Here is a 22343-nt window from a genome sequence, read left to right as displayed (position 1 = left end):
GGAGAAGGAAGCAAGGATAATTAATCACTAAAGATACTTTGCTCGTTTATTTTAACAACTGGAGTTTAGCTTAAATTATTTATGCTGAAGCTTCATAATGCACTAGGAAATGCACTGCAACATATGTCATCAAAAGAATGAAGCCTGGGTAATGTGAAACCGCACTCCAGCCCTATTAAACTTGCGTTTAAGTGGGAAGAGGATGACTTTTTTTTTTTTTCCAGCAAATTAATAATGTGTGCTGATTAGCACAAAACAGATTAGCAAGGTTCCTCTCCATGCGCTTTGTTTCGTCAATAGAAAGTTAATTAACAGCCCTCTGCCTTCTGATACCCAGTTATAAGACACTCCAGCATCACACAGATCTTAATCTTAGATTATGAGTTTGTTAGTTTTCTTTAATTTTTAGCTACTATTAGATACACACTGCCTGGAAGGTGTGTTTTCATAGCAGATAGGCCCAGTTTGGTAATACGCTAACTTTCCTTATTTCAAATAAATACTGCATGGGCTAGAGCGTTGAGGCTCTCTTTCAGCATGAAATTATGACCTAGTTTACCAAAAAAAGCACCAAAAATTTATTAGAATGTTATGCAGAATATCTGGGACACACTACAGATAAGCGGGGGTGATAAGGACAAAAAATACAGTATGGCACATGACACAGAGAGGCTCTAGTAAGAGGGTAAACCTTGATTAAAAACAGAGCATTGTCCTGTTACGCTGCCATGGACTCAGACCTGATTACGAAGACTCCAACCCTGAGGTGCAAATACTTAGCGTGAGGTGCAGTGCCGTATGGCTTGCTGAGCTCAGGGCAAGGAAATGTCCCATCCTGTAGTATCGTTATGCTAGATCAAAATTTAAAAAATGAAATTTAGGCTGAATTTCTCTGAAGCTTTGGCACCCCAGAATATGTTCCCCCCCCCCAAGAAAGACACACTGCTTCTTAGAGGACCCTACACCTGCTTGAACATCATGGACATAAGAAATGACATTATAGCATGGCCCTTCACTCATACCTTTAGCTAAGGCCGCTCTCTCTTCAATCCCCAAGTGGTTTATTTTCCCACATTTGCCTCTATTTTCCCATAATTAGTTCTCTCGCTGCATTAAAGCTCTGGCAGAGCTGCATGCCCCATCTGCATACAAAACTGGTCATCTCCCTCTCCCTGAGGCGAGTATCTGGACTGTCAGGTTTTATGTGTGGGCATTAGCAAACCTGCCCGAGATGCCCACACGCAGAGTCCAGGCGCCACCCAAATTCCTCTTCAAGTTATGTCTTGAAAGGAGAGGAGCCAAAGTCCTGCTTCCAACTCACCCTCCTGGGCTCCAGTCCTCCCCTCCCAACCCAGCGTACACCTTGGCATCCCAACCACTATCTATGGAAAAACCACAAAGAAAAGAGTCTTTTGCCCAAGACGCTGCCCAGATTAAGAACGAGACGAGAGCTCCTGGCCTTTGATCTTGTGCACGGCAATAATAATTCATCTGGCTGACAGCAGCCTCCCCCTCCCCTCTCCTGCCCCCACCCCACTTAATTAGAGGGAACAAAGAAAAAGTTGCTAATTAAAAGGAACAAGGGAAGGAGAGGGAGAGCACGTGGGAGGGAGGGATGCGGCGCAGAGCAGTGCAGGGCGGTACCTGTGGTGGTGCCGGGGACACTAGAAGATACATGTGGGGTTTGGAAGGAGCTGAAAGCAAATCTTTATTGCCTATGTATTGGGTACAGGCTGACCTGTGCCCTTGGGTTGGGTAGGGGGTGCTGCTAAAGCACTCCAACCCTCCTGCAAGCTGAACCCGGGGATGAGTACTGGTGAAACTGGCTGCGTGCAGCGCTGTCCTTCCCCATCCTGGGGCTCGCCTTGCAGCTGCTTTAATCGCAAAACTGCTTTCTCCCCACCCTCCAGCTGCTCTTTTAGGATGCTGGAAAGGGTGGCCTGTTGTTTTGTCTGGGCCCCCACTGGCCCTGGCTCTGGTGTCTGCCTCCCCACTTTGTGGTTTATGGTGGTCCCGATGTGCCATACAGGAAAGGTGGTTGTGAAAGAGAGACTAAGCGCAGTTATGGACGAAATTTTTAGGAAAATAACTGGTGGTGCTGATGTGTGAAACGTTTAGACCTGGAAAGGTCTTCTGGTGACTTTCAGAGAGAAGAAAAAAATGTAGCCTGTGGGTCCAAAGACCCCTACTAGATGTAGTAAGCTCTCTTGGCTTTACCAGACATGTATCTGCTTGTTCCTAGTGAATTTGCAGAGACAAAGAAGAATGACATGAGCTAGAAAGGGTTCCCAGCCATGCTCACATGCAGCCAAATGTCGTGTGATTTGGTGCCTGCAAAGCTTTGGGTTATGGGCACTGTGCATGGAGAGGAGGGATGCTCTTCAGAGGGGTGTGTGGCACAGACCTGCCTGGCTGCTCCCTGTGTGCCGTGACCTCTGCCTCTGCCAACAGCCTGTGCTGGAGCTCATCCTCATTCCTAAACGATCCATAAGGACTTTTAAAGGTTCAATAGAAATAGATTTTATTCACAGCTTTACTGTGCAGCTTTCAGTTAATAGCTATCCTGCCGCTTCACAGTACAGCGCTTTCCAGTCCCCTAACATGTGGCTGGGTGGTAAGAGACCCTGGTTCATGTGCTCTCCCTCTTTGGCAGATTCCCACTGAGCAGATCTCCTTACACAGCACTGCCTGGGGCCTGTCTCTTCTAATTTTGGGTTTGCAGGAAGGACATGCTTTCTCTGGGGAAGGCAGCAATGCCATCAGCACTATGCCAGACCCTGCAATCTCTCCCTGGTGCCAAGGGAGGCTGCCCCGTGTCTCCTTTACGAGGATGTGCTGATTTGGGACTGAGGCAGGTCAAAAGTGTACCTCATCCAGGAATGTATCTCCATCCAAGGGCAAGCGGGGATGCTCGTGGAAGCAGTGGAAAAAAAGGATGGGGTTTGAGTTGCCCAGGCATAACCTGTCAGCATCTTGCAGTCCTGAGCAGAGGTCTGTGTGTGTCCTCCCATCCCACCCCTGCTCCATGTGGTCCCTGTGAAGAGCCTATTTCCCTTCCAGCCAACACTGGAGGGCTCTTTCAGAAGCGTGAATCAAAGCTGTTTCCATCTTAACCTCTGAGCTGTCCGTGTGCCTGGTTTTGTGCATAATTCATGTATTCAGGCAGATGTACCCTGCCCCTCTGTAGATAATGCCTCACTCCCACTGAAGTTGTTCCTATCTCTGTTGCCATGTGTCTGAATGCTACTGCCTTCCAGGCTAGTGGTATTTTTGGAGGAAGACCCCTGATCAATTCTGCATCATCTCTGGGAAATGGTCTCAAGTCTTTGGGGGATTTAAAAATTTTTATTATCATCATTTTCTCCTTGCTGTCTTTGCTGCAAGTTGTCCTTCATCTGCTGGCAACCTGATGTTGTGCTGACAGACAATCTGACCTGACATCAGTGGGGTCAAAAAATTAAAAAAACCCAAAGCTTAACAATAAAAATAAGCAGCCGGGGCTGGCAGAAGGAGAAGAGGAGAAAGTCAGAGGGGTGGCTTGGGGAGCTGAGCAGCTGCCAGCAAGCAGAAAGGGAGCAGAGGGCCTGGGGGAGGAAAAACCAATGCAGGATGTAGACAGGGAAAAAAATCTCATGAAAGACAAGGAGAAAAGAGGACACAAAGAGTTGTAGGGGAGCAGGAAGAATTTGTGAGGGACTCGGGGAAGTTTTCATCCATGCAACTCCATATACAGCATGCCAGCAGTGCAGGGGTCCTGCTGCAGCTGAACACTTCCCAAATTACCCCGGGCTCTGGGGAAGATACTGCTCACACCTATTGTTTTGAAAAATGGTTCCTGTTCTACCTGTCTTGCCATTACAAATAGAGGAGCGACAGAAGTCAAGGGGAACGTCAACTTCCATCCAGGAGTGATGGGCGAAGCAAGGAGGAGAATGGCAGCAAGGGTGGTGGGATAGCCCATCTCCCTGCCTCCTTAGCTGTAATTAACCCCAGTGCTAATGAAGTGCAACCAGACAGCTACCTTCACATGATGGAAAGCTCACAAGGAGCAGCACTGGCTAATGAGGACATTAGAGGCTGATCTCTCCCTTGTCATCCTCCTATTTTTTTAATATTAGGCTAATTTCACTTTAATATAGATTAATTGGCACCTTTCTGCCTACAAATTCCTTGAACAGTCAGAAATAGTATTATTTTTTTTAAATTTTATTTCTTGCCCAAACAAGTTTCCTTGGATTTGGAGGGGAAGTGGAGAAAAGGAGAGTACCTCTTCTGAAAACCAGAAACAAGACCCAGATGGAGGCTGAGCAGGAGGAAAAAACATGTTTTGTTATTCAGTGAGCAAATTCATCTCATCTATTCCCTTGCTGGGCAAGTGCCATTCCCTCTTTGCTCAGTGCGATGGTGAGGCAGAATGGAAGGAGGCTAAATATGACAAATAATGTGAGGAAAAAGCAGAAGCAAGCGTCATCGAGAGTCTAGCCTTTCAGACTAAAGGAGCCAAAATCCCTACTATTTATATAAATGTCTTTGCTCATTTTCCTGCTGGGGTGAATTTGGCAATTCCTCTGTTTCCATGTAGTGATCAGCCATAATAGAAGCCTGCCCGTGCTGTCCCACTGTTGTGCTGCAAGGCTGGAAAAGGAAGGGTAATTGCATGAATCTAGATGTTGGCTGCATCCAACTAGGGCAAAAGTTGGGAGACTTGTGATGGTGTGGAAAGTGGCGCCAACTCAGCAGGAGCTGCCAGGGAAATCTTCAGCTCCTTTTAGAAGGTTGTCAGATCAAGGCTGGGTGGAAAAGCCAACATGGGAAACCACCACGGTCTTCTGAAAGCTGCCAAGCAATGAGACAGCGAGCCTTGCACAATGGCAGCCCAACCACCACTGCTGTGAGCCAGGAAGGGTGATTCGGAAAGGGAGAGAAGATTAGAGTGTTTTGCAGATATGCTTCAGGCTTCGTGAACCATGGTGCTGGTGGTACCAGTTAGGATCATGCAGAACATGGGCTAAATAGACCAAGGCAAAGCTGGACTGTTTTATTGGTGCGTTTAAGTTTTGATAGACACGTGGGTGGGGGAAGGAAAAGGGGTGAGCTGGCTGTGACTTTGGCGTGGGGTGAACTAAGGGGAAAAACATGGGGCATGGTAAGTGGCACATAGAGGTGGAATTGGTTGTTTCCCCAAACGGCCTTGTTAATCCATCCTTGGATTGAACTCATTGAGATTTCCCTCACTGGGAACACGCGTTGCTGTGTGCGAGCAGACGTGTCTCTATCCCACCTGGTACTGTGTTTCAGAAGCTACATCTCCATTAGCTGCAGCTAGATGCTATGTTCAGTCCCTGAACTCCCCAAATGTCCGCACTGCCTGCGTGCTGCCTCCTCGTCTTGCTGGAGTGACCCAGGTGGCTGCCCAGGCAAGGAAGCCCAACCTTGAGGAGCAGGGACTGGCTTGGTCATGAACTCCACTGCCATAGGCAATATGGACATGCCCAACATCAGCCAACGGGCTGGACTCAGGTTCATAATGGTTCAGCTGGGACTTATGGATCAATGATTTTCTACTGCAAGAAATTTTTTTCACCCCCAAGCATGCAATTTTGAGATAACGTTTCCCTTTAATAGGGAAAAAACAGATATCTGCAACCTTGGAAGTTCTTCATATTTCTCATTACTGGTACCCTAATCATCTCCCCAGAAAAAAAGCAAGATCCTTTTACACCTGACTAATTCTGCTGCTGTTATTCAGTGCTGCTTTCACACCACTTCCCAAGCCTGCCAAGACACCCTTGAACCTGTTTAGAAAAGGTTAGGATGCTAATTAAGAAAAGCTATTTCCCACCCCCAACCTGAGGGAGAAGTGTAAAAAGGTGCATGTGCTGGGGTTGGATCTATTATTACTCTTTTTTTTTTTTTTTTTTTTTTTTCACTTTTCCCCAGGGGAATGTGCCGCTCCTGCAGGTCCTGTGTGCCAGTGTGAATATGGGACAAGAGGTTAATTTGTAGCCCTGTGATGCACGAGCTTTCCCTTTGCACAAATATTGATCTAAGGCTGTTCAAATATCCATCCTGACCGTAATAGCAGCAGTGTGATATTGCTGCTGGAGATGTGCAAGGACATTGGCGGGGAAGGGAACGGAGAAAGGAAGGAGAGATGGGTAGGAGCTGCAGGTTGGGCATCCATGTTCTCTCCTTCTCCCCTCCCTTCTCAACTTAAATATCCTTTTATTGACATTTCTCTCACTGGGCTGAGCGATCTTTCAAAGAAGAGGAAACTAGCAGCTTTGTTCCACCCTGGGCATTCATTATATGATATCGTTTCACTGCTTGAGTTGTCTGAGCTGCCTAGGTAGTGTTTAGGAGAAAGTTAAATATAGCTGTTGAGTCCTAGGCAAGTTTATCTCCCTTTCCCAGTTCAAGCTGTAACAGAGGAGACCCTGCGCTCTCCTGCCCCTTCCCCAGAAGAAGAGCCACCAGCAGGCAGCATGGGTGGCTCCCTCGCTGAAGGAGCATGAGTGGTCAGCAGCACAAAACCAGACAGCCTGAGAGCACACGGAGGTTTTAACCCACTCCAACGAGTTTTGAACACGCTTGGCTTTAGGCAGGACTCCCATTCCCTCTGCCCGGTGGGCTACACCTCGCTTCACGCCAAAGCCCTCCAGAATTCTTTCTCTGTGAATAATAATGAAAAACCTTTCTAAATTAGCTGATTAGTCAGCTCCCCTAATTAGCTAATTACTCTGCTCTGCTTTCACTTGTGCTTTCCTGTCGTTTTCCCAACCTCAGGTTGAAGGAATGAGCGCACACGTGGCTGCGCCAAGATCTTATCCTGCATCGAAGGCTTTAAACTTGCATGATTCAGCCGTGTAAGGCTGACATGCAGCTGACCTTACACAACTTCTCTCTTTAAACTCTTTTGTGTTGAGTGATGTATCTGCCTCCTGTGCCAGGGACCGGTGAGTCTCCAGTGCCGGCTTATGCAACCATCCCCTCCTCCATCCCCACTGCCAGCATCTATTCCCGTTAAACTCCAATCCATCTTCATGCTTCATGTGACATTTCACCGCTGCCTACAAATCCTGCGGGTTTTCCCCAAAGCTCAAGAAAAGGGGATGTGTTGTCTCTCAAGCTGTGTCCTGGAAGTACTGAGGTGTGAAGGCAGCTGGCTACAGGTACCAGAACATGGTAACAGGTGTGCAAGGTCATACCAGGCATCCCCCCAGCCCAAGATCCTGTCTGTGATGCAGGCAATAGCGTGTGCCTGGAAGCCTGTGTAAGCAAGACAAGGGGAACAGTAGCGGTAATGCTCCAGAATACTTTCCCAGCCTCCCATCGTCTGTGGGTCAGGGACCTCCTCACCCATAAGCAGTGTGTTTGTACATAGTAGCCTCTGTAGACAAGCTCTCAGCGGAAAAATTCAGCTTTTAGCAGCCACAGATCCTCTTTTGAAGAGTCCCATGGCATAGAGACACACTGGGTATAAAAATAGTTCATTTTGTTCTGAACCTGTGAGTTTCCTCTGATGCCCCTAGTCCTTGCTTCAGGAGAGGTGGGAACAGCTTTTCTTGTGATTCTCAGATCCCTGTTGTATCCCTTTCCAAGGCTGAGGAGCACTTACCTAGCTAATGTTCCCCATTCCTTTGATCATCTTGTTGCCAGTCCCTGAAGTTATTCTCTATAAGCTTCAGATAGGGAGAGGAGGAGCACAACTTCATGCAGAACTCAAGGCTGGGGCAGTGCTTTCTGCTTTCTTCTTTGCTCTTCCCCCTCTGCAAGGTCCTTTCCTTAATCTTCCATGGAAATTCATGAGCATGGTAGAAGCCTGAGAGTCAAGGAGAGGAGGCTATCTTGGTTGGAGGGTCCAAGAAGGCAAACTGCAGGGGGAAAGTGAATGGATTGTGACAGAGAGAGAGAGAGAAGCATCAGTGGGAGAGGAAGCCAAAACCAAGGCAAGTACCAGAAAAAAGTGACAATGAATCTTCAGGTGGACAAGTTATATGTGGTTTTGTCTGTCTTATGTCTTGTACAGCTACTGCTCCTACTGCAAGGAGGGTGTGGGAGATGAGTAGTCAGTGTGGGTCATGCCATGGTAGGGACCTTTCCCTCACCAAGAGCTGTTCAGAGGAAGAACTTACTGTCTTGCTATGCAGAAGTTTTAACGTGCGAAAACAAAACTTCAGAGACAAGGCCTGGTTTCCATTCTAGTAGCATACTGGACCCTCTTCTGCAGTATTTCGAGGTCACGACGAGTGTTATCACCTGTAGGTGACATACAGAAGTTGGTTAACCAGGGAACTTCCTCACCCCATACCTAATGCTGGCTTTGAGAGACGTTAAGTTGACTTTACTCTTGCTGCTGTCACATTGCCCTCACGAAGGGCTCAGCAAGCAACCAAGAGACGATCCCATCTGTAGTCAGAGGCAGGAATCCCCCCCTTCCTCCTGCCTTTCCCATTTACAGCTAGAAATTAAGTCTGTGGTATGGACCCTTAAGCTGGTTAGACACTTGAGACTTGGAAGTCCTTAAGCACATTAGCAGCTGGAGGTCTATTATTATTCATTGAATCTCTCCGGGGCCGATTGGAATCCTCCTTTTAATTGTCTGCATTCCCCTCTATCCTTTTATCATGGAAGAAAGAAAGAAAGAGGGCAAGAGATGTGGCAGTCGGGTTATCTCGTTACCCATCCTGGCCTTGGAACAGGACACAGGCTTGAATCTACTCTTCCCCTCCAGCTAAAAGAGGGAGCATTGCCCACTTTACATATTAATGGCAAAATGACAGCTCCCCCCACCTTACTAGTGTGTCTAGGTTTGAGAGACAAATGTTTTTTGGCTTGGAATTTGCTGGCCATACCCAGGCTGGTTATATTTCCATTAAGGAGAGAAAAGGGGTTTAATGCCATTTTCAAACCTAATTTCATGGGTAGCCAATTCATGCTGTGCTCCAGTGGCAGGTGATTTCTTTATTAAAATGTTTGAAGAGAAAGCAGCTTAGATCAGCCATCCTTGAAAGGGGAAAGTCCGTCCTGCTGGTCCTTTAAACAATGGTGGAAAACCCTTCCCCAGTGGGCAGTGCTGCCTTTCAGGAAAGGCAAGAGCCATGACACTTGCAGGGATGGTCTTTCCTTTCACAGAGATGGGTGAATATATCCTCAGTGTGGATCCTTCTCTGAAAGTTATTAAACTATGTGAGCTTGAAAAAAAGCCCTAATAAATAAAAAAAAGAAAAACTAAAAGAAAAAAAAGTTATAAAATGTACCTTCCATTAGCAGACCTTAAAGCACTTTTAGAAATGTTGAATGAATGAAGTCTCTTCCATGCCCTATCTAGGGTAAACAAATCCATCCTGTCCTTCAGCTTGATCTTGCAGTAATGTCATAATCCCACCTTTATTGCATCACTGTTGTCATGGAAATAACTGTGATTTCATAAAGTCTCCGTAATGACTTTACCACAAGATCCATTAGGATGAGAAGACGGATTGTGAAGGCTAGAAAAATGCTTTCTTTAAGCAAATGTATATTGGATAATTAGCAAATGTGGCAAAAGGAAAGAATGGAAATTTGATGGAAAAAAATAAATGGATCCGCCTTTAACGTGGGCTATTTATGAATGTTTTCTTTGATTCAGTTTCAAATGGCACAAAGGCACTATTATAATACTCTCAATCAAGTCTGAAAGTCCCATACTTCAGGGCATAGTCAACCCATGTTGAACAAAAAGCCAGTCCTTGGCCTAACTTCATCCCTCTTAAGACACTCAGACTTTGAAATAGAAGTTTTGGGCTTTCACTGGTGACTTTACAAGGAGACCACATTTCCCTAGCCAATGGAGGGGCAGGCTGGGCCCATGCTGAGGATGAGGATCCTGAGGATCATCCTGGCCAGAAAGCCGTTTAGATCTCAGCACAAACTCAGTCCATCAGCTCAGCTTGGTTTTTGGATTTTTCTGAACTAGGGGGCCTTCAGCAAGGAACACCTCCAAGCCCAAAGAGGCATTTGATGCCGAGGTATTAGGCATCTAGAGGAGGTACATGATGGAAGTAAACCTTGGGTGAGCAGGAGCTCTTGGGAGTCAAGTGGCAAAGAAATTGCTTTGGCTTGCATCTTATGACAAGGTCTTGAGGGAAGAAGTCTGCGTTAACTCCCTGTAAGTGTTTGGAGATGTGATGCTGAACACAATTCCTAGCTGGAAGCCAGGCCTTTGGGTGCCCCTTGCATTGCATCTTCAAAATGCAAGCTAGTGGCTACTCCCCGTTTTCCTGCAAGGAGACGCAGGTGGATGATTAAAGGCTTGGTGGAATATGAGAGATACCTGAATAAGAGTCTTGCATCTCAGCACTGTAGGCATCAAAGTGACCTTGTGCTAACACTAAATGCATGAAGTAATTCTGACTCAGGTTTCTTCTTTCCAAGAGTGGTCTGATGTTGGCTGTTTATCATTGTGCCTTTCTGCTTCCCATAGGAGCAGATGTCCTACTGACATATTTTTAATTTCTAGAGAAAAATATGAAATTTGTGATGGTGAGCCACACAGTGCTCATTGAATATCCTGGCCCAGGCTGATGGAGTGTGCTGAAAAGACTGCAAAGAGTGCTGGCAGTGGATTTCTGTTCTGATTTGTGCAATCTCTTCTCTTCCAGTGCCCTCGTGCCATGGCTGGCAGCACCAAGTGCAGCCAGCTCCCTGGAGGTGCTTGCAGACTGGGCAGCAAGGAGGACCAGGGCACTAGAGTTCAGAGAGGAGGTGTGGAACATGATGTATGGGAAATGTGCAGACACTGTACAGAAATGCTCAACTGAGTTCTGCTGGCCCTTTCTGCAAGCAAGGGCTGCTTGTGCTGCCATTCCCTTCAGAGCTTCAGCATCTCTCCAGCTTCTCGTTGCCAGCTACTCCTGGTCTGGGAGTAGAGCTGAAGAAAAGCACTCCTGAGCTAACTGAAGTGGTCACATCCTAGCCAGCAGCGTTTCCCACATTAGCCAAATTTGATCTAAAACTAATCTCCTAGTAAAGACAAATCTCTCCTTTGCAATCCTCTTACTATATTTACATATTGAAATCCACAGACACTTGCCGAGTGATGAGACTTGTGAGGACGGCTCGTGAAGCCCCTGGTGCTGCTGTCTGGAGAGGGTACGGGGCACTAGTGACGCCTGCATTACCCAAATCCCTGTCCCCTCTGAAGGGCTCCAAGGAGCTGGGTAGCTGGAGCCTAGTTCAGATAAAGAAGTCTTGTGCTGATAATCTGACTGTTCCTCTTGGCATGTGAAAAATATCAGCCAAGAAAAAAACTCTGGTAGAACTTAATACAGATACATGATGATCAGCGAACATGATCTTGTTAATTGGAGGGCCTTACCTAACTTTAATTGCCAGTGTTGTTACTGACTGCTGTCAAATCCGTGACAGAGGCATAACTTGAATTGGCTTTGAGAAATAACAACTTTTAATGATTAATTATTGCTGCTGGTCACGTGCAGTCTCTAATGATCTCCTGGGATATTTGGCTGGAGCAGCAGGAGAAGGTATTAACCACTTGTCTTGGCTGGGCTCCAGCTTTGACTGTGCTGATTGGCCAGACAGAATTCATACCGTGCCGTCAGCCACCCATCATGATGTTCCTCACTTCATTCTGGCAGTGACAGAGCAGGGTAATGTGTGGTCTGAAACATCTGTTGCAGTTCATAAAACCAGCACGTTTGGGGGGGGGGATTATTCCTGTTCTGCCAAATGTCTAGTAAAGAGATTGACCATTGCTGCTAACAGGCGATGGAAGAGCTTGGCACAGCTGAAACAGGAACCACCTTGCCCCTTCCTGTGTAAGTACCCAAGCCACTTATAAACCATCTCTTGGACACATCCCAGGCATTAAAATGCTTAGCTGGAAAGCAGCAAAATCTCGGTGCTGACTCACGGTTAGCTTCACCGTTTGTGGACCACGGATAGTGGTCACATCCTGGCATGCAAAGCCCAGTCCCGCTTCCGCTTTCGTTCCTTCTGCAGGCTGCTGCGGTCGGTTTTGGGCTCACGATCATGGGGCCGTGGAGTTTTAGCACAGAGCATCTTGGCTTCTAAGCATGTTCATCATCTACAATGGTCAAGAGAGCAGGTTGGGTGGGTTTTTTCCCAGGGCTTGGGGCTGAGTTTGGAAATAGGGTGCCAGTGAAGAAAGTGACTTGCATTTTCATTTTTTCAGTTAAGAAAAATGTTGACTGTTTTTAAAAAAAAGAAAAATCAACTGAAACCAGAAATTGAACTATGCATTTTGAGTAAAATGAAGCATTTTCATTCAACTTGAAATGAATTTGTTGACTTCCAAACTATTGTTTTTGGGGGGTGATTTTTCAGTTGTAGCAGTAAGCCAGGAGGCCTATTATTCACACTGCTCTGCTAATGAGGCCCTGTGGTCTGAAGAATAGGTACTATATTGACACCTCACTCCCTTTTTGTGTCTGATCCAAGCTCTGTGAAAGTCAATGGAAAAAAAAATGCTTTTAACAGGGGTCGGATCAAGCCTCTAATGCCGTGTTTTGTTTGGGCCCGGTTGAAGGACATGGGGATTCTTTAGGATGTGTTATGAATAGAGTCCTATTTCGATAAACACGGACATCTTTTTACATCCCTGAAGTACATTCTTAGACCGCTCTCAAATACACCAATTTATTCAGATAGGCCTCTCAGGGCTGCAAGTTCTGCCTATTTATTACCAGGATGTTTTCATCTTTAAACATATGCTGCTTTTGATGGAGTCTGTAAAGAATGCTACTTTTGCAGATGTGGTGATGTCTCTTATAATAGCCAAGTAGCAGGAGGGCAAGACATAGCCTATTGGCTGCCCATGCCATTCAGAAATCCTTCCACCATCAGAGGTGTCCCTGAATCATCAGGTGCTTGTGTTGCTTGTTTACATACTTGCTCATCTTATTAGCAGTAAGAAAGAATCCTTTTGGTAAATCACCAGAGATTTAAGAGTCACTCCCTGCCAGGGCTGGGGTTGAAAATGTTTTAAACCAGCTTCTGAGCTTGAATTTACCCCACTGTTCTCACTTCAGAGAGAGATGAATATCGTATCTACCACCCTCAGATGCATTGCACATGTACCTCTATAGACAGGACATCTCTAAGGAGGGATCAGAACATACGGCTGTCCTAGGGCTCTGTGAGAGCTTCACACCACTGGTGGTGTTCAACAATGCTTTCTCTGCTGAGAACAGACAGATATTGCTTCTTCATGGCTCCCATGGATGCAGCTTGGCTATTGTCTGCTTTCTCCCCATGCTTAAACAGATGTGAACCATGCAATTTGCAAAGCACCCCTTAGAAGGAAGGAAGATATTCGTGGCATAGGAGCAAGAAGCTGTCCAAGAGAGGCCGTTCATTTTCCTTAGGTACATAGTCATCCTCACACTCTTCAGTGCCTCCACAAAGGACACCCTAGGTCACTCCAAGAGTTCAGATGGAGAAGAGAGAACATGGACAATTTTTTTTTTTTCCCATAGGAGGAAGTTAGAAAAGATTCAACCTGGCTTTGTTCCAACTAAAAGCATCCAGCTGCTGCCATGATTTTTGCTACCAAAGCCTCTGCTCTAGGTAAGGGAAACAACCAATGGCGCAGATACCCAGCTCAGTGTTAACCCTTGCCTGCTGAAGACGTTGTATGTCTGTGAATGCACTTGTCCATCAGCCTTTCCAGACGATTGGGCTAATTTGCTACGATGTTGTACTTCTATATGCCCTATTATCTGGTTTTCCAGGAAGCATTTCTGCAATACTGGAGCCCTACATCCACTCTGAGCAGATGCAATCAACCCCCTGTTTTGCACTGTACAGCGGCTGCAAATGGAAGGAGGAGATCATGGACATTTCAAGTGTAGATCCCAGCTTGCACAGCAAATACGCCAGGCAGGGGGTCAGCTTCATGGATCTGAACAGCCACTTCTGACCTAAACCTCAGGCCGGGTTGCAAAACCATCTGAGCCTTGTTCCTACAGCACTGCAGGCTTGAAAATCAAAGCTGAGCTCCAGGGGGAATATAGGCTGTGTTCAGAGAGTCAAGAGGAGCCTGACTAGTTGGTAGATCTGATTAGCCCAGCATGCTGCTGAGCCTCCCACCCTGCCATTGCCAGCAGGGAAGAGAGGAGGATCCCTCCAGCCCTTAACATGCCACCCTCCTGCCACTCCAGCGTGGGTCTAATCACTGCCTCTGCGCAGGCACAGCCGCTCGAGAAACACCCGCCTTGATTTACGCCAGCAGAAGGGTAAGGAGGAAGCAATGGGCTTGATCCTTCCTCTGCAGAGGGATGGCTCCCGGTCTGAAAAGCTCAAAAACTTTCTCCACGTCCAGGCTGGGCTGCTCCAGCTGGGCTTTGGAGGCACCGCAGCCAGTCGAAGTGCAATCCTTTCCTTCTTTAATTTTCTATTTTCATTTCATCACCATGTTCAGCACTGAGCAGTAACAAGCAGGTCCCCACATAGCCTGGTCTTCAGCAACTGCATTGCTTTTGCACTGCAGTGGAGAAGAGAAAGCAGTATTTCTATCATAGGTTTTGCCCACATGTGGCTTGCATGCCCTCATGGGACCTGTGTGGTGTTCCTAGGGTTCTGGGGAGGGGGACTAAGCAAAGCAAGCCCATTGCCAACAGGTCTGAATTCACCCCATGGGGTTCACAGTCTCACTGGAAAACCCGTAAAGCTCCACAAATCAAAAGGTTGAAAAATCCCTGGCCTGGAGTCCTGAGTGCTGTAAATAGGCCTAGAAATGCTCAGGCAGTGATTTGTGTGGAGGATTTCTCTGAGAAATAAGGCTTCAGACAAACTTGCAGAAGTGGAAATGCAGCTTAACAGCAGAGCTGGGTTCATTTGTCAAGCCTCTTTCTGCTTCTGTACTTAGGATAGTGAAATAATAATTGGGAGCAAAGCTTAGGTTAATCTACGCTGAGAACATGATATTCGGTAGCTTTATTAAAAGAAGGGGTGTGGGGGGAAGCACGGGGCTCCTTTGGCTCATTTTATTTTTCAGCTTCATCTTTGATGTTCACTGGCATTGGAAAATAACCCTCTTCACTGACCAAAGTGCTGTGCAAGGAAGAGATCTCAGCTGGTGAAGATGGAGAAGTCGCTCCCTTTTCAGATCAGCCTCCTAATTGTGCAAGTGCCGTTAGACAGCTTTTGAAATAAGCCTCCTAGGTGTGAAAGCTGCTTTCCTTTTGCAGGCTGAAAAGGCCAGCGTGGCATTTGCAAAGCCTTGGTGAGCATTGTCAGTGTGAAATTTCCCTCTGTCCCTTTTCTAAATCCAGCTCCCTGCCAAGCTGTCCCCGAGCATCTTGAGCTCCCTTCCCACTGCAAGCCATGAGAAACCCAGCTTCTCTCTCTTGTTCACTCTCACAGCCGGCTGCTTATTCCAGCACAGATTTGCGCTGAACCTGACGGTGGCTTTTCCACTGGTTTCACTGGATTGGTCCATATGACCAACCTTGCGTGATCCTGGACGCTTTGCTGGGTCACTGTTCACCCAAGAGGAGAAATAAATGCCATTGTCTTTCAAATCAGGTTATATTATTGAAATAGAAGTTGAAGGAAATAAATCAGAAGAGAAGGAAGGCTGCAGGGACAGAGAAAATCCTCTTTCCCTCTCCTTCCCCCAAGTCTGGTAGCTAGATCCCATCCCTTGTAAGCCCAGCTTGCTGGGAGGTCAGGCTGTGCTTGCCCCAAGATGATGAAAGCATTAGGTAATGACTTGGGATGTTCCTGGGACCCCTCGAAGGAATTATAGGGCCATAACTTACAGCTGCTGCTGTCTGAATCTCCATACATACAAGTGCCTGTCAGGAATTCATTACTAATATATTTTTATACCAGCCTTTGTAATAAGTAAAGAAAGACTCCAGCTGCCTCTAGTGACCTTTTAATCACCTAGGGATGCGTTCAGCTGGAAGACCCACACCTGAGGTGCTAGACACCCAGCCCATCAGCTGGAGCCACTTTGCTTGATGTATTTATGTGAGCTGCATGACTTACTCTGAAGCAGCTCACCTCTCTCAGAAAGCAGAAAAACAGCTCTCCATCCTTTATGACTGTAAAGAAAGCCCTTCTACAGTGTGTGTAGTGGTGTCTTTCCTGGGTCATCCTAGAAAGCAAGCAGTCATGGTTCATTTAAAGTATCTCGGGAAGGTACTTAGGTGCCGTGTTTGCCAGTTGGTGTGAGGGCACAGTGTGAAGGAAGGCAGGCTGCCTGCAGTAATGGTGTTGGGGGATGAGTTTTCTCTTCTGCCCAGGTAGGGAGAATCCTTTTGATTTTATATGTTAATTGTGCTGCAGAAGGGACCCAGAGGTGTCAGTCTGTTCAGGGTGAATGCTTCTGTTTTAGCAGCACTGTTTTCCAATGTGGTTAATGGCAAGGGTGAAATTTCTTTGCAGGCTTTCAGAGGAGACCCTGCAGGCCTCCAAAGTTGAGGCAGACCAAGTTATGATACTCTAACAGACTGCAGGGGTTCAGATCTGTCTCCCTGAAAAATGGCCAGGATCAGTCGAAACAACAGAGTTGTGGCAGTGTGCTCCAGTTAAGTGGCTTAAGAACCTCAAACTTTTGTTCTCATTGTTACAGCAGGGGAATGCAGGTCTCCTTACCAGGTTGCCGGGAAGCGTAAAGAACAGGAGTAGAAAGGAGATAAGCAAGAGCATGGTGCTCTAGAAGCCAAATAAGTAGCTCTGCTTCTTCCAGTTGTTGAGACTCAGTATGAGCATGCAGAGAGATAAGGGCATAGAAGGTCCTGAAATGGTCTCATGCTTTTTGAAGGGAAAAAAAAAAAAAAAAGTGTTTGCTGGAGTCTCACATTCAGTGGAAAAATAAAGTTTCAGGTTTTTCGGTGCTCTCTTCCCAGTTCCCACTTGCTGAAGATAGACAAAGTCTTTGTATTAGTGGTGGAGTTGGGCTTATCTTCAAGAAAATATGGAGAGGTAGAGAAGGATAAATGGTATGGAAATGGGACAAAAAGAGCAAGCTTCTGGGCAGCCATGACCCCTAAATTCTCCTAGCATGATTACGCAGTTAGTCCATCAATACTTTTAAACTTGCTGTTGCCCACCCAAGGTGCAAAGCAGCGTGTAGCAACATTGTTTGGTACATCGAGATGGGAACTGGTGAGCCTGCTTCATGTGACTGAATGAGATCGACTTAGCAAAGGGCTCCTTCTTGCCCAGGAAGGACTTTCCATGTGGAAAATTGTGGAAAAGCATTACTGCTCCTCACCTGAGCTTACCACTCATGTATTTTAGAAACTAAAGCAAGTACTGCCATGCAGATAGAAGGGCTGAATTGTCAAACACCTCTGTGCAGGATCTTCTGGAAATCCAAACTGTCAGTGGGCTCCAACAGTGATGAGACAAATTCAAAGAATATTAAATACAAATTGAAGCATAGCCTCTGGCTCGGAGTAGGGTAACGGCAGACTGCTGGGAGGGTAGGTTTAGAGGAATAATGCTCTTTTCTTGATGTATTTTTGTCCTCTTTTTCCAAGATTTCTGCTGATAAGTACAGCCTGGGGAGGAGATGGGGTGTGACACCAGGCAGCCATACTGATGTTCCCGTGGTGTGCACACATGGTGACGGTATCACCACCAAGATGTGTAAATTCCTCTGACACTTTGGTTCACAAAGTTGTTCTCACTTGACCATGTCCTGTTTTTTCACTGCAAAGCCAGTGGTTTTAAGGGGCCACACAGAGAGCTGCATCTGCAAGCTGACAGCAGAGAAGTGTCCTCTGCTGACCCTTTTTCCTAGCGTCTTTAGGAAGTCCAGGCAGATTTCTCGTGTAAAGCCTCCCCCTAGGTTTTGTTCCTCCGTCAGACATAGCAACAGCTCCTGGGAGCTTCTTGCTCAGCTGACAGCCAGGTTAAATTCAATTTTCCCAGGAAACGTCTCTTGATATATTTTACGGTTTAATATTTATCCTCTGTGAAGCAACTTCCTTTCATGCTAAATGTGCACCTATTATATGCATGGTTTATTTTCAAATTCCTAGAGGAGGCTGGAGGCTCAGCCTGTCTCTAGCATAGAGGAATGCATCTCTCTGGCACATCTCAAGCAAGGAAGCTCCCAACTTTAAGTGACTTTCAACCTAGGACATTGGGAGCTGGGTTTTCCCCATGCCTTCTGGAGGACTTGGCTAGAGGCTATGTGTGCAGACTTCTCCCGGATACAGGCTACAAGCATTAGCAAGTTCAAGGCCAGAAAAACATCTTGGAAGGGCAATTTGTTGTTTTTTTTTTTTTCACTTTCTGGGGAAAGCATTTATCTCTGAATTTGTAGAAGTGACCTCCTGCAGTCACTCTTCAGATTTAGGAATCTTACCCCACTGTCAGTAATTTTTATCAAGGTTGTAAGAGCTTGATTTTTCCACTCTAAATCTTGGCTTGGTATGTACATTTGTCATCAGCCCTGGGGTCCTGCTAAAAGCAGACTGAAAACCCTCCAAACCTGCCCAGTATGTCCCGGATTTTTACTTTGCCAATAATAGTTTGGAATGGACTTAGAATTTTATTAAAAAGCTTCTCCAGTTCTTCTGAATTTCAGTGCAGGCTGTATTCCTAGCCTCCCTCACCTCCTGCTGATACCACAATACTAAAGCAGGGGTTTAATTTGGTTTGTTCTGAAGACAGGGCATTTTGCAGGTAACTCATTAGGATATATAAGTGGACATGGACCATGCTGAGAGGCTGATGGTCCTGCCCAGGGTCCTGTGCTTCTTGAGCATCCGCAAAGGGGTCTGCAGGATTGAGGTGTGCTCGTGCTGCCACGGCTTTCCGTGCACAGCAGGCGAGGGAGGCAGCACGTAGTCATTCATCATTTTGATCAAGTCTCCTGCCGGGAGCAGTGTGAGTTTCAAACGCTAAATTAAATGAACCAGGAATGTTGTTGTTTTAAAAACAACTGGCCCCAGTGACCGGTGTTGACATGCGTCCTAACAGCTGATGGGTCCCCAAGGAATAAGGAAGAGGGAAAGGGGATGATGGAAGAAGTATGAAAATACGTCACTGGAAAGCAAATGTGGTCTTGGAAGAGTACGAACAAGAAGAACCTTTACTCTAATAAAACTTCAGTGTGAGGAGCCACCTACTGAGAGAGGATCCATTTCAAAACATCTCACACAGAACAAGCTCTTCAGCTCATTTCACTGGAGAAATGCCTTTTGCTCTGGTGATATTTGCATTGCCAAATATGCTTCTTTGGGTACTGACAGCATCTGAGAGCAGAAAGGGGAAAACAGGAGTTAATTTGAAAACATCAGTCCCTGCTTCCATGCTCCCAATTTTCTCTTGACAAGAATCTGGCCATGCAGAATTGATAATCTACTCTTCTCCAGTGAAAACTGGAAAGCCCAGATAAAGTTCCCAGGAGAAAAAAACAGGTACAAGACCATGGTGGGAAGCTCTTCTTGCCCCAGGCTGCTATGCAGTGGAGATCAGGGCATCAGTTCAGCATCTAGGTGGCCTGCACAGCAGCATCCCCACTGCAAACCAGTCCCAGCCATGACGGACTCACGGGAAAGTGCAGGTTGTGATCCCTTGCCACTCATTTAGGGCTGGCAAGGCAAATGTTGAATTTGAATGACTAGACTGTGGGCTGCCAGTGCAGAAAATCAATTAAAATACCAAGCAGCTTAGAAACAGGAGCTTTAATTACACCACAGACAGGTCTTTAAAGGGGAAAGAAGCCATCATCCTGAGTAAGACCTCCCCTACCCTTGTGCTGCTTATCCCAGCAGTCTCAGGACGTCTCTTTGTCATGTTTTCTGGTCATCAAGAATAGGTGGCCAGATCTCCTTTGTGCTGAGCAAAGTAAGGGCACAGGCTTGCATCTTGATTTGTGGCGTGTGAGCTTAGTCACCTCGGGACATCGGCCGTGCGGGCTCCCTGCAGCGCAGGTTGTGGGGTCTGGGGGTGGCCAGGCTTTAGCAACTGACTTGTAGTGAGGGATAAAACTGCCTGGCAGAGAGCGTGGCAGGGTGGCCGATCTCTGTGACTAAGGCTCAGGCTTTTCGTCTGGAGTAAAGGCGGCTCTCTGCGGGACCTGCGGCTCAGCAAGCACTTTGTTTATCAGTGGATTGGGTCTGCAATCCTGGGAGACAAAAGATGCCCTTGTGCACACAGACTTGCTGACAAAGTGATGGGCGTTAGAGGAAAAAAAAATAAAAATCATACTTTTCTCAGGGAACACCAGGCTGCAAATCCTGTTTATTCTGTCTGCCTGTTTATTTGCTTTCTGCTGATTTACTGTAATATATCCAGCATGGGCCTTCAGCAATTGCAGGAACCGCAGGGATTTCAGCGGGTCTTTAGTGGCAGCGACTGGCCCGCAGTGGCCCATCTCCTCCCTCTTCAAAGCAGCCCAACGCCATTTGCTGTGCTGTTGCACAACCAAACCAACATGTTAATAATACCCCGAGCATGGAAAGTATAGAACAAAACAAAGCATTGATGAAACTCTTGCGGGCTTTCCAGATGCCTGTCCACATCAATGTCCTGCTGGGAAGTACACAGAGTGAAATAAGGCTCAGTGGGAGCCAGCCAGGGAACGGTCTGCGCTTCTCCTCTCTTTTCCCAGCCCGGTGGAAGAGTCTCGGGACACAAGGTTGCTCTGCAGGACGTGCTGCTGGCTGCCAAGAGAACGAAGAAGCCTGGTTTTATTTTTATGCAACTTTGCGGGGGAAAGGGAAAGGAACAACAAGCCTTGCTTTATGCTCTGCCTTAAAAGTTTGGACGCACAAACTTTCAGCTCTTTTTTCTGACTGCCTGCAACAAGCAATTCCAAGTCTTCCTGGGGGTTGCTGCTCAACTGTCATTACCCCACCCCAAAAGGAGGCAGGAGGATTTGGGATTTAAACTCCTCATCTAGAGGAAAATAACAATAATAATGAAAAAGGACTCTGTCTGGAAAAAGCAGAAGAGACTTCTGCCTGCCTGCAGAGAGGAAGAGATTTAAAAATATTCCCTGTTGACAGAGAGATGAGTTATTGCAGTCCCTGAGCAGCCTGGATGGGGCAGAGCTAAAAGTCTGCGCTGTGCAACGGAGGAGTTACTGGGGGTCTGGCAAAAGGGGGCTTACACCACTGACTGCGGCATTTTGGTGGGCCTGTGCTCCTGGCCTGGTCTCGGATAGCTCGGTGTGTTTCCACCACAGCCCATGCTGCCTGGGTAGGTGGTTTCTAGTGGATGATGGAATCAGAGTGAGGGAGGTGGAAGTAGACTCTTGTCTGCTGAGCACTGTGCTGCCAGCTCTTGCTGTTCTTGAGAGAGTCTTGCAGCATCTGGTGTTGTTTCCTGCTCATATCTACATGGCTATGTGATGTCCTCTGCTTTCGCTTTTCCTTTCTAAAGAAAGTTTCCAGGCTTGAGGCTGCCAAAAGCATCTTGAAAGCAAAGAGCTGAACTCACCCTGGGTCTTAGGAACAGGAAGGAAGAGCAATGAGAATCCATCACTGCAAATGTCTTCTTTTGGGTGGGAGGGAAGGACCGGATGCTCCGTCTGGATTGTTGGGGTAGATCTGGTGCTGCTTTAGGATGAGTGGGACGGGACAGGGTCTCCTCCTGAGTCTTTTCCATGTCTGCCTCAGGGACTTAGGGTGTGCAATACCCTGAGTGACCCCACACTCCTGACTGACATGTCCAGCTCTCTTGGAGCTTGAGACCTTTGGAGGGTGTTTCTTGGGCACCAAGCAGCCATGTGCCGTAGCCTTGTCCCTTACCTGGGGTAAAGCCACTTGGGGCTGCTCCCAGTGCCACAGGGACTGGCTGTTCAGAGCCGCTCCTGCGCAGCGCCTGGGACATGCAGCCCCATCTGAGCACCACTGTGTTGCGTAAACGCCGGCTAATGAAGCTTCCCCCGCGCTGAAATCAAGAGATGACATTGCAGAAACAGTCTAGGTCAAAATAAATTGCTTTCTGGCATTCTGAGATTATCTAAACCCTTCTTTTTCCCCAGGATGAAAGGGAGCAAAGGCTCTTGCCTGCTCAGGAAAGAACCTGGAATACCATTTCTGTGAGCCACAAGAGTTTATTAGGGGCAAGGGTAAACAAAGAGATTTGGGGTTAATTTACTCAGGAGGGGGAGGAGGGAAGAACAAGATGCTGTTTTTTAAAGCCTGCCACTTCTTCTGTCAATAACAGCAGGTTGCTGGTTTGGGTTGTCGCAGACAGCAGTGTCTTTTCAGCGTATTGACTGGCAGTCCTTGGTGGTTTCTCTAACGGCACATTGATTTTACATGGACTCTCTTCCAGCTCAGCAGCTGCCCAGTTGATTAAAGCGGTGACAGTGCTACCGTGTCACTTCTGATGGGGTGAAGGGG

The sequence above is a fragment of the Athene cunicularia genome (genome assembly GCF_003259725.1).
Source record: "Athene cunicularia isolate RWA chromosome 6 unlocalized genomic scaffold, athCun1 chr6_part2, whole genome shotgun sequence".
NCBI lineage: Eukaryota > Metazoa > Chordata > Aves > Strigiformes > Strigidae > Athene > Athene cunicularia.
This window is presented reverse-complemented; position numbering follows the sequence as displayed.